This window comes from Acomys russatus, chromosome 10, assembly GCF_903995435.1.
Source record: "Acomys russatus chromosome 10, mAcoRus1.1, whole genome shotgun sequence".
NCBI lineage: Eukaryota > Metazoa > Chordata > Mammalia > Rodentia > Muridae > Acomys > Acomys russatus.
The window spans coordinates 49,742,510-49,758,049 of NC_067146.1; the positions used below are offsets into that span (position 1 = coordinate 49,742,510).

General features: G+C 43.6%; 2 pseudogenes; one reads left to right on the top strand and one right to left on the bottom strand.

Moving 5' to 3' along the window:
- Positions 1-447: 447 nt before the first annotated feature.
- LOC127194934 (uncharacterized) lies at positions 448-572 on the bottom strand (annotated as a pseudogene).
- Positions 573-8,672: 8,100 nt separating this feature from the next.
- LOC127194143 (neuroepithelial cell-transforming gene 1 protein-like) lies at positions 8,673-10,715 on the top strand (annotated as a pseudogene).
- Positions 10,716-15,540: the final 4,825 nt, after the last annotated feature.

Consider the following 15,540-nt stretch of genomic DNA (forward strand, 5'->3'; position numbering starts at 1 on the left):
AAACCAAAAGAAAGCAAAAAACCAACCAAACAAACAAACAAAAAACAAAAACAAAACAAAACAAAAAAACCCACACACAAAAAACCCCAAAACAAAAAACAAAACCAAAAAAGAACTGCTTTGCTGCCAGGTTTCCCCGTTTGCTTCTTTCTATGCTTAGAACCCACAGCTACTTTACTACTCTGTGAGGACACTTTAGGGGCCAAACCATGTGAAGATTATTGGCCTTATTCTTTAAGGAATTGTATCATTTTTTACTTTATTTCCTTCTGAGACGAGGGTCTTACATAGCCAAGGATTACCTTGAGCTTGTGATCCTCCTGCCTCACGCTCTTGAGAACTGAGGTTGCCGGCTTCCAGCACAACATCTTGTCATACTGAGGTGCTTGAAGCCAGGGCCTTGAGCGTGCGAGGCAGGCACTCTACCAACTGAGCTATACTCCAGCCCATATCACTTTTTATTTGCATCAAGACACATTGAACAGTGAGTTCTGAGATACAGAAGAAGATTTAGTCTTTGGACTCATTCTCAGTCTTTGTGCACAAGTTAAGCAAAAGCACGCACGAGTGCATTAAACACGTGGATTCTGACAGCCCGCTGTGTGCAAGCCATGGGAGCAAGCCATTATTTTAGTACCAGAGACAAAACGATTAAGCTACCAGTCTATTTGAGGAATAAACACATACATATGGATATTAAAACAAGTACCTACAAAGTGGGTCTGCGTAGTTCTCTAATCGCAGAGAACATAGTTTGCAAAGGCAGGGAGGCCTGACAAGCAAGATAAACCCCTAACGCTGCCAGGAATCACTGGAATTTACGGCCGAGATAAGCATAACTTCCGTCCTGCAGTTGGCTGGCCATCTCAGCTGCTTCTCACATTCTGCTTAGTCCCATTCCTGCTTCAGCTGCCCGGCCACCGTGTTCTGTCTCCCATCGGTGTCTCCGGCCACTGAAGAGGTGGTTTCTCACCTGCTTTATGAGCAAGACCTGTTCACAACAGGAATACAGCTGGTGTCTTTATGTGTAGTTATTCCCCAAACAAACCCATACGGGCCCCGTGCAATCACTCCCTCTGTTCATGGAGGTTTATTCCTGAAGTCTTCATGACCATTTTCAAATTAAGTCTATCCTTGAAGAGTGAGGATGGGCCATGATTTAGGATGCTTGGAGTCGTGGAAGTAATCCTGAGATGGATTTTGAGAAAGGCTGAGGGACACATTTTTAGGATGACTCTTGGGATGGAGAATGGTTTAGTAGTTCAGAGTGCTTGTTGCTCTGCAGAGGACCTAGGTTTGGTTCCCAGCACTCACATGGTGGCTCATAAACCACCTATAACTCCAGTTTCAGGGGATATGAAGCTCTCTTCTGTCCTCCTTGGGTACCAGGCACATGCATGGTACAAATACATACATGGAGGCAAACACTTACACTCATGAATTAAAATACGTCTTTAAAAGGGAATAGAAAATTCTTTGAAGAGAATACTCCTTCAGATGTACAATTTCTAGTGTACTTAAAAATAAACTACATGTGGTGCCACATGTGTGAGCATGTGTATGCCTGGGAGGCTGAGGTGTTTGGAGCCATGATTCGCTACACTTACTGATGATCAGGACTGAGTGATCAGTAGTGGGAGCATGCCTATGAGCAGCTGTGTACTGGAGATGGGCTACACAGAGCAACCCCTTCTTTTTTAAAAAACCCAAAAAATATCAACTATTCACTTTACATCCCAGTCAAAGCCCCTCCCTCCTCTCCTCCCCTCTCCTTTCCTGTTTCCTCCATCCCTCCTCCCCTACTCCTCAGAGAAGGGGAGCCCCCACCCCCACCCCAGCATGGGTGGAGCACTGAGAGTCTTGTGGTAGAGTAGGAGGAATGATAGAAAGACCCAGAAGGGATGGGAGCTCCTCAAGAAGACCTTCAGTGCCAACTAACCAGGACCCAGGGGGCCCTGTGGAGACTGAAGCTCCAACCAAGGACTGGACTGGACCTAGGCACGCCCCCTCCTCCCCACCCCACCCCACACCCGGCACAGATATAAATATGGGCAGGTAGGTCCTCATATTCACCCCTTAGTGAGGGGAATGGGGGCTGACTCTGACACTGCACTTGAGAGGCTCTTTCTTTAAAAACAAATTAGCACTGTTGACTTCTTAGGTGTGATAATGACATTTTGGTTATGAGTTTTAAGAAGCCATTCTCTGAAGAGCTGTGCACTATAATAGTAAGGATAAAACCAGGGGGCAATTTTTTAAAAGTCATCCAGTGAGAGGAGAGAGTAGTCTGGGGAGTAGGGGTGAAACGATATCACTTACATGTCGGTAGTTATAGTCATGCCAGGCTATTTTTGCATATGTTTACATAATTGTTTTCATGAATATAAAGATACAGACATTTACTAATATTACTTTTATTTTTGAAATTATAATATAATAACATCATTTCCCCCTTCCATTTTCTCCCTCAATATCCTCCTATATACTTGTTCTTGCTCTTTCAAATTCATGACTTCTTTTTTCATTAATTGCTGTTACACTTCCTATTTCAGCCGTGTCTTTATTGTTTTGCAGCATAGCCTCTGTATAAACACTTCACGGATGAATATTACGCAACGTACAAAAGCGTACCTGTTCTCCTCTCTGGTTCAGTGTGTCAGAGGTGGATTTCTTTATTTCACTTCCTTTATACCTTGCCCCTTACATTTCTGTGTGTAAGAACGCCAGGTGGCCCTGGGACACAGCTCAGTGGTACAGCATTGCCTTTCCAACCAAGAGAGAAAAACAAGCTAACACCAAGCATTCTTGGACCATGAAGGGTGCTTGGGCGTGCTTTGTACTGAGCGGCAGCCTTTGGAGAAGTTTGGCCTTGAGTGGCACGGCCAAGGAAAATAGGTCACCATCGTACCTACCTATCTCCTTTAAAACTGTATTTGTTAAGGTAACTGGCAGCTTCTTCGCAGCTTCTTGTGCTACAAGTAATCTTTCATTTTAGGGTAAAAATTTAGCAGGATTAAATATCAAAATCTCAGTCAATTCTAGCATAAAGGAAACTGGCCGTATAGATGATGATGCCGTGTGCCAGGGCACTTTTGTGACGGCGTACGTTTGTAATCACGCTGTAAGCCTAGCTCTTGAAAGGCTGAGGCAGGTCGATCCTGGGCACTGGGCCTGGACTTTATACCGTGGCTCCGACTCAAAGCAAGACCCACAGTGACATAGTAAGCTCCTTTACACGCAGACCTGCCCTATGAGGGTTCAATTAGTCATTGATAGCATCTCAGCAGTCCCCCCTTTTTCTCATACCAATGGAGAAATCCGTTTTGACAAGTCATGCAGTTTAGGGCAGCATTCCAGACTGCTGTGCTATCTGAAGAGATATCGAGGCTGGAAAGAGGGTTTTGTTTGGTTGGTTTGTCCTAGAACTCACTCTGTAGACCAGGCTGGCCTCAGACCCTTCTGCCTCTGGCTCCCCAGTGCTGGGGTTAAAGGCCTGCGTCACTACTGCCTGGCCAAGAAGTATTTTAAGGACATGGAATTCCGGATTTTCAATTTTTCTCTGCAGTAGTTTCTTTCACACACCTTGCCGCTCCCCCCACCTCATCCTACCCCCACCCCCCTCACATTTTAAGTAAAGGCCCTTTCAAACACTAATCTGACTACAGTGTCCCCTGAGCAGAAAGATTTATGGTTTCTACTAGGATAATGAGACAGTGTGACTGGAAGCCACACTGTGCGAGCCATAGATGAGCAACAGAGCCTCTTGTGATCAGATGGGTTTCTAGTTTGCTTTCCAGGATTTGCAGGGCATTCTAAAGTGGCCTGTCCACTAATGCACTATATTTTGTCTGTTTGTTTGTTTCAGACAGGGTCTCGTGTAGAATGTTTGACCTTGACTCAGTATTCAGCCAAGGGTCACCTAGAACTAATCTACTCTTTCTACCTCCACTTCCCAAGAGCTGTCTGGTTTAACTTATGGACCACCAGGAAAAATTTACACTCTCTGTCCCAGGATTGTTGGCATTATTCTGACAGGACAAAAAATTGAGGGCAGCTTCTATTTCTTCCTCCTTGTGTACCAGTTTTTACCCTTCACATAAATAATTAAGCAGAAAAAGATAGAGGTTGAAGACTGAGGTTGAATTGTGTCTCAATTTAGCAAGAAATCATCTACAGATACTTGGCCTAATTTTACCCAAATGTCAAGTCCCCATCCAGACGTTTCTGTTCAATAACTCCTTACTAAAATGAAAATGTATTCATGTTGTTAATAGAATTATGTGTGTATGTGTGTGTGTTTGTGTGTGTGTGTGTGTGCCTGTGTAGATTTGTTTGTGTATGTGGGTGTGTGTGTTTGTGTCAGTGTATGTTTGTCTGTGTGTATGTTTGTGTGTGGAGGTATGTGTCTATGTATGTGTGTGTGTGTCTGTACATGTTTGTATGTCTGTATATGTCTGAGCATGTTTGTGTGTCTGTATGTGTCTGTGTATGTTTGTGTGTCTGCATGTGTCTTTGTATGTTTGTATGTGTGTTTGTGTGTCTGTGTATGATTGTGTGTATATATGTATGTCTGCATATGTTGTGTGTGTCTGTGTATGTTTGTGTATGTATATGTCTGTGTATGTTTGTGTGTCTGTGTATGGCATATGGTGTGTGTGTGTGTGTGTGTCTCTTACAAACTCTGGGATTCACTGACTGACAGGCCAGCCCCTATGGTCATCCTGTCTCTACTTCTCAGTGCTGGGATTATAGGAGTACAAGGCCACTCGGTTTCTACACGGATGCTGTGGATCTAAACTTAGGTCCTCACGTTTGTGTACAAGCACCCTCTGAGCCATCTCCTTAGCCCCTAGAAGAATTTTTTTTCTTTTTTAAATTTTGTGTTTTGAGACTGTGTCTCTTTACATAGCCCTGGCTGTTCTGGAACACTCTGTGTAGACCAGGCTGGCCTCAAGCTCACAGAGATCCACCTGCCTCTGCCTTCTGAGTCCTAAGTGCTGGGATTAGCATGTGCAAAAACACTCCTGGCCCATAGAATAAGGTTCAAACATAACCCTGTAGTCATAGAGATTAAACATTGTATAAATTTTTATTATAATAATTAAGATAATACAAAGAGTGTCAAGAATTAAAATATAGAACAGAGTAAAATTCTTTGATGGAAGTAGAAACACGAGTTGAATGAGAGAAAGGAAAGAGAAATCTGATTAAAGAGAAGCTTGTTCATGTATTAAAAAGAGATGATGGGATATTATATTCTGTTAGATAGATTTTTTTTTTTTTTTAGACAGGATTTTTCTGTGTAGTCCTTGCCTGGAATTAGGTACGTAGACAAGGCTGGCCTCAAATTCAGATATCAGCCAGCCTCTGCCTTCTGAGTGCTGGGATTAAAGGCCTGCACCCATCATGCCTGGCTCATTAGATAGAATTTAAAGTAGCTTAATATTTTATTTATTTTTTAATTTTTGGGTTTTGTTATTTTGTCTTGCTTGTTTGTTTGCTTGCTTTTGTTTTGTTTTGAGACAAGGTTTCTCTTTGTAGCCTTGGCTGTCCTGGATTTGCTTTGTAGACCAGGCTGGCCCTGAACTAACAGAGATCCGCCTGCTTCTGCCTCTCTGAGAGCTGGGATTATAGGCATGTACCACTGTGCCCAGATGTTTCTCTGTTTGTTTGTGTTTTTTTTTGTTTGTTTGTTTGTTTTTTAAGACAGGGTTTATCTGGGTAGCCATGACTATCCTGGAATTCACTCTGTAAAACAGGCTGACCTTGAACTCACAGAGAGATCCACCTGCCTCTGCCTTCTGCATGCTGGGATTAAAGCTGTGTGCCACCACACAGGTTTAACATTTTACTCTAAAATGAAGATATTTATAGTATAAGCTATTCTAACTTGGGCTGAAAAAAATTAAACGTCATCTTAGTAATGTACAATTGGAGTCAGAGCTTTACAAAACAAAGTTCTTTAGGAAATGATTGCAATAAAAAGTTTGAAGGTCACTGCTTTAGGACATCTGGTCCAGGGATCAGTGTGTGGAATAGACTAGAACAGAGGCGGATGGGCAGGATGGCAGGCAGAAGACATTTGAAGTTTTCCAGACCTGAAGAATTTGAACCATATTAGTTCACAGGCATGGGAATGAAAAGAAACAGGCAGAGCCCCAAATCTACCAGGAAATAAGAATTAGTTCTCCCTAATTCTTGTCTCTAAGGCTTTAAATGCTGTCCAAACTGAGCTTCCTGGTGTTTCTGCCAGCAGACGTCTCCTTCCTCCTTTTCCTACTATACTAAGTGCAGACTTAGGATCTGATGAGGCCGGGTACCTGGCCTCTGAGTGTGTCTGGTCTGGCAGAGCACTAACAGCTGATGATGCCAACAGGCAGATGTATGGCCAGCAAAGCTCTACTCCTCTTCCATGTGCTCTTCAGCTTCTGTTTCCAAGGTGTGTAGACAGACAACCTTGGAAAACAGAGATGTGAATATGAGCCTTAGGCAGGACTGAGATGGAGGCAGTAAGAAGGAACATGGCAACCCCATTTCCTTGTTTTGTTTTGTTTTGTTTTGTTTTTTTGAGACAGGTTTTCTCTGTGTAGGCTTGACTGTCCTGGACTCGATTTGTAGACCAGGCTGGCCTTGAACTCATAACAGTATGCCTGCTTCTGCCTCCCAAGTGCTGGGATTAAAGGTATGTGTCACTATGCCCCGCTTTGATTTGTTTTTAATGGCAAGGTTGCAGAGCCTCAGGACCTCTTGGCTGCTGGTGTGTGCCAGGGACACCCATTTCACTGGCATGTATCTGACATGGCAGCATTGGTGTTGAGAGAATCCCTTATGTTTGTATGAAAGCGTCTCTGTCAATAAAAATCTGATGACCTATAGATGAGGCAGGAAATAGGAGGTGGGACATCCATCAGGCAGAAAGGATTCTGGGATAGAGCCAGGCTCATGAGATTTAGCCAGCAAGGTATGAGGAGGACAGGTGCATTGTACCTGAGCAGAGGTAATCAGCCATCTGGCAGAATGTAGATTAGTGTAAATGGTTATTTCATGTTACGAGCTAGTCAGAGCAGGGCCTAGTTATATGGTCTAGGTATTTGTCAAATCATTTTGAATCTCATATATCTGGGAGCTTGGGGCTGGAAAGAAAAACTACCTACTACACATTTGACCTAGTTATTTTCTTAGGTCCCAGTTTTCCTACTTTTGTTTCTGACGCCAGCACAGGCCATAGCTAACTTGGTAAGCACTCATGGAGATCATTTGTAGAGTCTTGGAACTCGTTTTTGTTAGTTCGTTTGTTTGTTTTTTACCTTTCCAATCATTTTGTAAACAGCTAATTGTACAGATGCCCCCTAACTTAACATTAGGTTCCATCCCAATAAAACATTCCGAGTCTGGGAACATCATCAAGACAAGGGTGCATTTAATACACCTAATGTAGTGAGTGCCACAGTCACACCTGCTGTTTATCTTTGTGATTCACAGTTGACAGAGAGCTGTGGTTTTCTACCTGGCACACCATGGAGAGGGAGTGTCATGGCTCTCCACATACTGCTTTAGCCAAGGGAAGATCAAAATCCCCAAACTGAAGGGGTATCCCACTGACTACTGATGTGCTTACACTATTGTAAAGTGGAGGAAAAGGGCAATTCCCTTAAGCCATCCCAAGTTCAAAGGTCACCAGGCCAGGGATGTCTGTATGGGGTCTCTGAGTTCACAGTAGCTAGAATGGCTTCTTTCACTGGCAAGCACATTCTGGCTCAGACTCGTTCATCCCTCCGAGCTCCTCTCCAGCCTCCTGCATTGTCCCTTTGGTCTTTTTCATATTTAATGGTGTTGGGAGACAACGACCTATGCTAAGCCTGGAAGGCCAAGTTGTTACTTGAGTGGCTATCCTTCTGTCAGAGCTAGACCCTCACAGGACTTTGTTGTTGCTGTTGTTGTTTTGTTAGTCTTCCTTTGGGGGAGAAAAAGTCTTTCCTGGCCTTCCTGGCAGAAGCGGTTTGTGAACAGATCCAAATGTGAGCTCAGCACAGCGAATCTTTCCAGGCTGGCCATGCTGTTTTCTGCCCATGTGTTTAACTCATCAGTGTAGGGCTCCTCTCCTGTCCTCTTCAGGACTGGCCGCCTCACTCACCTGCTCCTTCACGTGGGATTATCTGAGTACTGTTTTTTTTTTTTTTTTTTTTAAGGTGGCTTGAAAAGCCTCTGGAGATCTAATTTAAAATGCTGATTCTAGCCCGGTGGTGGTGGTGGTGCTGCACACCTTTAATCCCAGCAGCACTCGGGAGGGAGGCAGTGGCAGGTGCATCTCTGTGAGTTGGAGGCCAGCTTGGTCTACAGAGTGAGTTCCAGGACAGTCAGGACTACACAGAGAAACCTTGTCTGGACAAACCAAACCAAACCAAACCAACCAACCAATCAAACAAACACAAGGCTGATTCCTCAACCAAGGCTCGATTTAGTAGGCTGAGGTTTGGAAGTCTGTATTTTAAGCAGTCACCATGAGGCCTTCTACTCACAAGGACCTTGAACTACACTGCTGTCAGAGCCTTACCTATGTTAATGGGTAGGGTGGAGAATAGATCCCAGCTCCGTCCTTCTTCCCGGTAGCACAGGGTTGGGAAAAGAGAGAGAGGCTGGAGATGGTCCGTAAGTTGAAAGCTTGGATGACTATGATGATTATTATAGCTCTAGCTCACGCAAAGAAACAAGAGGGAAGCCAGTTTGTGGAGGAAGGTAATGAGCACCATCTGAGGCCTGCTGGGTTTGACATCAAGTGAAGATGTGCTGGCAGCTCGTAAAACGGACCTGATGAGTCAGGTCTGGGGGTTGGTGAGTGGGATAGATTCTCTGTTAAGGCTCCAGAGAGTCACTGCTGCACCTAATTCTTTCATGTGGTTCATTCAGGGTTGTCCTGAGGAGGAGCAAAGCCTGTAGTGCCGCTCTCAGCCTGCTATGGAGTCAAGTGCATTTTGTATTTGTACTGGGTTGTCCAAGAAGAAATGCGAGGAGCTTCGTTCTAGGAAAACCATCACTACAGGTTGCCTAAGAGATGCTGAAGTCTCTGTTCTTTTTCTTAGACCTTACTGTTTCCCATGATCCTTTTTCCCCTTCCCCCAGCCCTCAGAGAAGTGCATCATGGTTATAAAAGCTGGGGAGGAAGGAAATAATGTAGAATAAGGGTAAGAGGGAGTAATGGCAAAAACTAGAACTTTATTTTCACCATTTGCTTCAGCTGCCCACAACAGGCTAGGTTAAAAAGTAATGTGTCTTATCCTCAGCAAACTTAATCTCTCCTGTAAGAAATGGAGCCCTCGGATGCTTTGGTCAAACCAAACAGTCCTTTTTTTTTTTTTAACCCTTCGTGGTGACCACAGACGCCAGCCTCTGCTCAGGAGTCATTCAGCAGGACCACAGTCCCAGCACTCACCCAGAGAAAAAGCAGCATGCTATGGTCAGAGGTGCTAGACCACAGTGTGAAGGAAGCCTTGATCACCGAGTTACCAAACATCCGGAGGCAGTATATTATCGTCCCAAAGCAAACAGTGCTAGGAAGGCCCACATGACCCCGTGTTAAAGCTGTCTGCATCTCAGAAGGGGAACTCACACATATACTTAGTTATTTGGATGCTTACCTACCTGTACGTAGCATGAAGGACTGTGGGCACGAATACAAGCAACCAGTCTGATGGGACAGTGGGTCAGATCTGTCACATTCTCCTTAACTGGGTACTGGGCCTCAATGACTTGTCTACAAAAAGGATACACCAGCAGGTGGCCAAGAAGAAACAGGACCCACGGCTTCTACCAGCGCTCCCTGGAGTCTCCCTTCATAAAAATCTAGAGTTTTGGAACTTCCTAGATATCCTTCATAGCCGACTGTTTGTACGTATACCCTTTACTGATAAAAGAAATCCTTAGACATGCTCGAAAAGACCACCTTGATGTTTAGTTTCCAGAGGAAGCAGTATTGACGCAAGGACCGATACAAGGAGTTCTTTCTGATGTCAACTTGAAGACAGGTGCATCCAAAAATATTGCACTGACAAGCTGGAGTACCCGGATCAGAAGCAGGACCCCAGCATCAGGGCGAGCCAAGTTTAGCCGAGCCACAGGGAGCGGAAGGATAAAGTGGCCATAAATTGTACATTTTCATGTTTCAAGACATCTTGGTTTTAATCAAGCATGTTACATGAAATGAGTGTTTCTCCTAGGCTTTGTGTGCAGCCCATTCCAGCACAGGAGGTCCACCTGCACCGTGGGTATGTTCTATTGGGCGGTTCCTTCCAAAGGGTTAACTGGCAACTCAGACAAAACTAAAACTATCTTTAGAGTTTGTTTCCAAGACCCTTCTCCAGGCCAATCCCACACATTGCAAGCCAATGACGTGTTCCATAAGCAGCAATGGTTCTTATGTGCTTACTGCTATCACAGTTTTCTAGCCAGCCGCCAACCCCTTGGAGCTTCAGGGCTTGCCAGAGCTCGGTGAAGAATGCAAAGAGAAGATCCCCTCTGCTGGGGATCTCAGAGCTGGGTGAAGGGCGGCCCTGCTTCCCAGGGTTACGCAGGTAGATGATGAAAGTACACTGGAATGTTTTCAGTACACACACAGCAGAAGACACCAGGAGTGTGCAGGCACTGCGAGGATAGCCTGGCTTATGAAAGAGCGGGACAAAGCCCAGTAAGGGGGCAACAGGAAAGAGCCTCTGGTATAAATGCCTGTATTAACTGCGCAGAGACTGTTTATTTATGAATTTGGACATTTTTTCCCTCATAATGGGAGTATCCTAGGGTTACTCCTTATCAGCTATAATGTGTTCGTTTGAGTTTCTTTCTCTCTCTGTCTCCTCTTCCGTTGTTGTCATCGTAAATGGCAGCTAAAGATAGTTAGATTACTGTTAAATTGCAGGCTTTAAAAAGGTATTTTAATGGATTGTTTGGAGCATACCAACCATATTTTTAGTCAGATGAAATATATATGAAATAGATAGTCTCCTCACTCTGGATTCACCATGGCTTTGCAATGTCTACCAAACGTGATATTCGCAGTATATGCCAAACTTAAGGTTTTGCAAATGCTGAAATTCTGCCAGTGTGCTCTTTGTTAAAGCTCAAGTTTTGAATGAAATTTTAATAATGACACATCCAACCTACAAGGAAGACTTGAAAGTTGGAAGTATTTCAATATTTACAATGAAGAGCAGCTTCTTTGGACAACAACCATAAAATGGCATTTTTCTGCTTTGATCAGGTGTAGTGCCTTCTATCGGTTTTTCATTGCACCTGCCTCATTTTTATTCACGTATCCTGCCAACTGTTTATTTGTTTATTAGTTTTACTGTAAGAAGTTTTTAGTATTTGATTTTAATTTTTTTCTAAGACAAAAAATTCCTCTGTGTAGACTTGGCTGTCCTAGACTCACATTGTAGACCAGGCTGGCCTCAAACTCACAGTGATCCTCCTGTCTCTGCGTCCTGAGTGCTGGGATTAAAGGCATATGCCACCATGCCCAGCTAATTTTAATTTTTACGTTGGTGCCTTTTAAAATTGCCATGTACTTAAGTTTTTTCCTCCTGCTTAAAAGTGTGTGTGTGCACGCACGCTTGCACCTTAATTGTATTTATTTTACCAAGTGAAACCAAGCCATACTGTTTGAGCCAATTTAGAAAACTGCCGCTTTTACTGTGTATCATGCCAGGGTGATAAAGACACGTGAACTGACTTAGTATTTTCTAGACTACTGAAAGAAACCAGGTCCAGGATTTTGGGGGGAAGTTTTTGTGTCTGCAGAGCAAGAGAAAAGGCAGGAGACTGGCATAGGGGCGAGGAGGGAAGGGAAAGAGTGGTTTATTTAAAGTAAGAATGTCCGGATGTCCCAGAGGAGTGGAGATGGGGAAAGCCCAACCTGAGGGTGTGCAGGAAGCTGCAGAAGGCCTGAGGAGCTGTGAACTGTGTTTGTTTTGTTTTCTCATACCTGAAAATAGTGAATTTGACAGGAAACTGTGAAGTGTGTGGGAATTTTTACCATATTAGGTTAATTCTGGTTGGATTTCTTCAGTAGGTAGGAAAAAGCTGCTGATTCTTCACACAAAATCTTCCTGTTAGAACAGGGCCATGCTCTTGAAAGGGGCAAGGGGGACCGAGGTGCCATATCCCCAGATTTACACTGGTGAGCAGTTCAAGTCATTGTCAACAATGTGCCCAATGCTTCTGCAGTGGGAATGAAAACCGGAAAAGGATGTAAATAGATCGATCAAATGATTTCTTTGTATACATGAATTATTCATCAAAAAAACGAAAACAAAACAAACAAACAAACAAACAAACAAAAAACAACACACACACATATAAAAAACTTTGCCTGAATTTGTCTCTCAGGTTCTTGTGCAAATATTCAAGGTAATCTTCCAACTTTATTGTAAAATTCAGTTTTTTTCCCTCTAGAAATCAAACCTCTTTTAGGTTTGGTTTTTTTTCACCAGTAAAATCTTACGCAGAAATAGGATTTTGTTAATGTAGCTATATTTCTCACACACGCACACCCACACACACCCACACACACGCGTGCGCACACACATCTGTTGTCTAGGTTTTAAAAAATGAATTGTTATTTTGAAAGAGTCAAAAAATGTAAACTAACAGGCTGGGAGTGTAGCTCCTTGGTGTAGTGTTGGCTTAAGGCCCTGAGTTCAGTGCCCAGCATTGTGGTGTAAAGTGGGCTTGGGGAGGGGGAAGAGGGAGAGGGGAAAGGAGAAGGAATTTAAAGCAGAGTATTTAGAGGATGGCTATATGTAAGCAACCACATTTGTTTCCAAATTTGTGATGACTGTATGGTATTGATAACATCCTGACACATTCAGAAAAGTGGTTGCAAATGGTTTTTTATTTTGTTTTATGTACATTGGTGTTTTGCTTGTATGTATGTCTGTGTGAGGGTGTCAGGTCCCCTGGAATAGGAGTTACAGACATCTGTGAGTGCTGGGACTTGAACCTGGATCCTCTGGAAGAGCACCCAGTGCTCTTAACCATTGAGCCATCTCTCCAGCCCCCAGAGTGGGTTTTTAAATAAAAAATTCACATCTTGCTGGGCACAGTGGCGCACTCTTTTAATCCCATCACTTGAAGCGCACAGGCAGGCGAATCACTGTGAGTTTGAGGCCAGTCTGGTCTACAAAGTGAGTCCAGGACAGCCAAGTCTACACAGAAAAACCCTGTCTCAAAACAAATAAAAACCCACATCTCTGTAATCCTGGGGTACTGAATATAACTAGATACAATAGTCATAAAGTCTCTCAGTATGAGTGCCTAAACATGAGCTGAACAGGGACTGGGGAAACAACACAGCCCTTGATTCTATACCAAGAACAGGTGACTACAAACTACTGAGTGTGGGAGAAATGGTCCTCCCAGGGAAAAGCACACCAACTGGTTATCCAATACCAGATGGTCAGTCCTGAAAACAAGCATACACGTAACAATGTTCAGGATGAGCATCCATTTATGAATATATGTTTATACATCTAATTTTGTAAAATCAATCAATGAAAAAAGAGGTCACGAATTTGACAGAGCGAGGAAGGGGCACATGGGAGGGTTTGGGGGCAAGAAAGGGACAAATTATATAATAACCTCAAAGTGTAAGAAAAAATACCACAAAATAAATGCAACATGAATATTTTTAAAAAGTTAAACAAAAGAAGCCCAGGCAGGGAGACACTAGATAATGGTGAGTAGAAGAAGTTTTGAGTATGCTGTCACAGTGTACATCAGGAGAGCTTCTCATAGAAAAGTGGTGAAAAATCATTCTTCCTAACGTTTCTATTGACATTAAAGGCGAGTACACACTGGGAAGAAGAAAGGAACGCAGGCAGGCAGGCTGGGAGGTGGTCCCAAAGGTGGGAAGGGGTGTGGTGTATTCAAGCAGCTAAGTCACCATGGCTTTCTTTTCATGCCCTGGAGGGAGAAGGGAGCTGCACAGAGAGGTCAGACAGTGTGGGGCATTTTTCACTAGTGCATGAAAGGTAACTGGTAAAGTATTAATTGATGTGCTTTTAATCCCAGAACTCCATTAACCTTCAACCCTCATCTACTCAGGCTGCAAGCCAAAAGCCATTTCCCCAAGGGACAGACAGGCTGCCACTAAGAAAAGCCAAGAAGAGAAACGTCAACCAGGGGAGCCTTAGGTGTAAACAGTGGTTTAAGTGTAAAGCACTCTGGAAACAGAAACACTCAGAAGATATATTTGTAAGTAACTTGGAGCGCTGAAGTGTTGGCTCAAGGAATAAGAGCGATGATCCCCCATGGGCTGTGGAAAGTAGCTATGCATTTCCCAGCCAGGCCAAGAAGAGACACTAGAAGGGGCTGGTAAGGAGGGTTCTGGGGAGGGTACAAATGCTGGGGGCAGCAAGCAGGGGAGGAGAAGCCAGAGTCAGTATCCTGGAGTGAGGCTGGGGATCTCCACATCACTGTCATCTTGGCATATCTGTGGCAAATGTTTGTGTACTGTTAAAAAACAACAGGAGGCCATTAAAAGATTTCAGGTAGAAAACTGACTCATCAATATTCTTCCACTTGGATATAAATAATTGTTTTTAGGAGATGAGACTGAGTTTTAGAAAGTAATTGTAACAGATCAGGCACGCATGGCGGCACAAGCCTGTAATGCCAGAATCTCAGAGGAAACAGAATTGCAAGTTTTGGGTTAACCTGGGCTATATAGGGAGGCTTCATCTCAAAGTGAGGGGAAAAAGGAGAGAGATGGAGGGAAGGAGGAGGAAGAGAGAATTTGAGAAGAAAAAAGAAGAGAGGAAAGTGACGGCAGTAGCAGCAGCAGTCGGCACAAGGCTGGCCTTGGCGGAGAGAGTGGTGATGGTTGACATGTCTGCCTTAGTTTTCAAGCACCACCGTAACAAAACGGCATAGACAATGGCTCCAACAGGACTAGTTTAATTTTCATTTTTATGTAGCATGGAAGTACTAGACCAAAGTCCTGAGGGCTCCAGATACAGTGACAGGGCTGAGGCCTTTAACTCAGGACTTTTTAGTGCATACAATTCTGTCTATAGCTTTATCTCTTTAGAAGACAGTGCTTGATTGGCTACGTGGACAGTGTGGACAGGATCTTATGTAGCCCAGGCTGGCCTCCAGTTTATTATGTACCCAAGAATGACCCTAAGCTACTGATCCTCCTGTCTCCATTTCCAAAGAGCCACCATATCTAGTTTAAGAAGTTTGTTTGTTTTGCCGGGCACATTGGTACACATCTGTAATCCCAGCACTCTAGGAGGCAGAGGAAGGTGAATCGCTGTGAGTTCAAGACCAGCCTGGTCTATGAAGCAAGTCCAAGATGGGCAGGGCTACAGAAAAACCTCATCTCGAAAAACCAAAAAAGAAAAAAAAAAAGAAAAAGAAAGAAAAGAAAAAAGTGACTCTAATATTAAGCATATATTTATTTTTAATATTAAACATATATTTACTTTTAAGTATCAAAATAGAAATATTTAGTTTATAGTTGGTTATACGAGCTTGGAATTCAAAAAT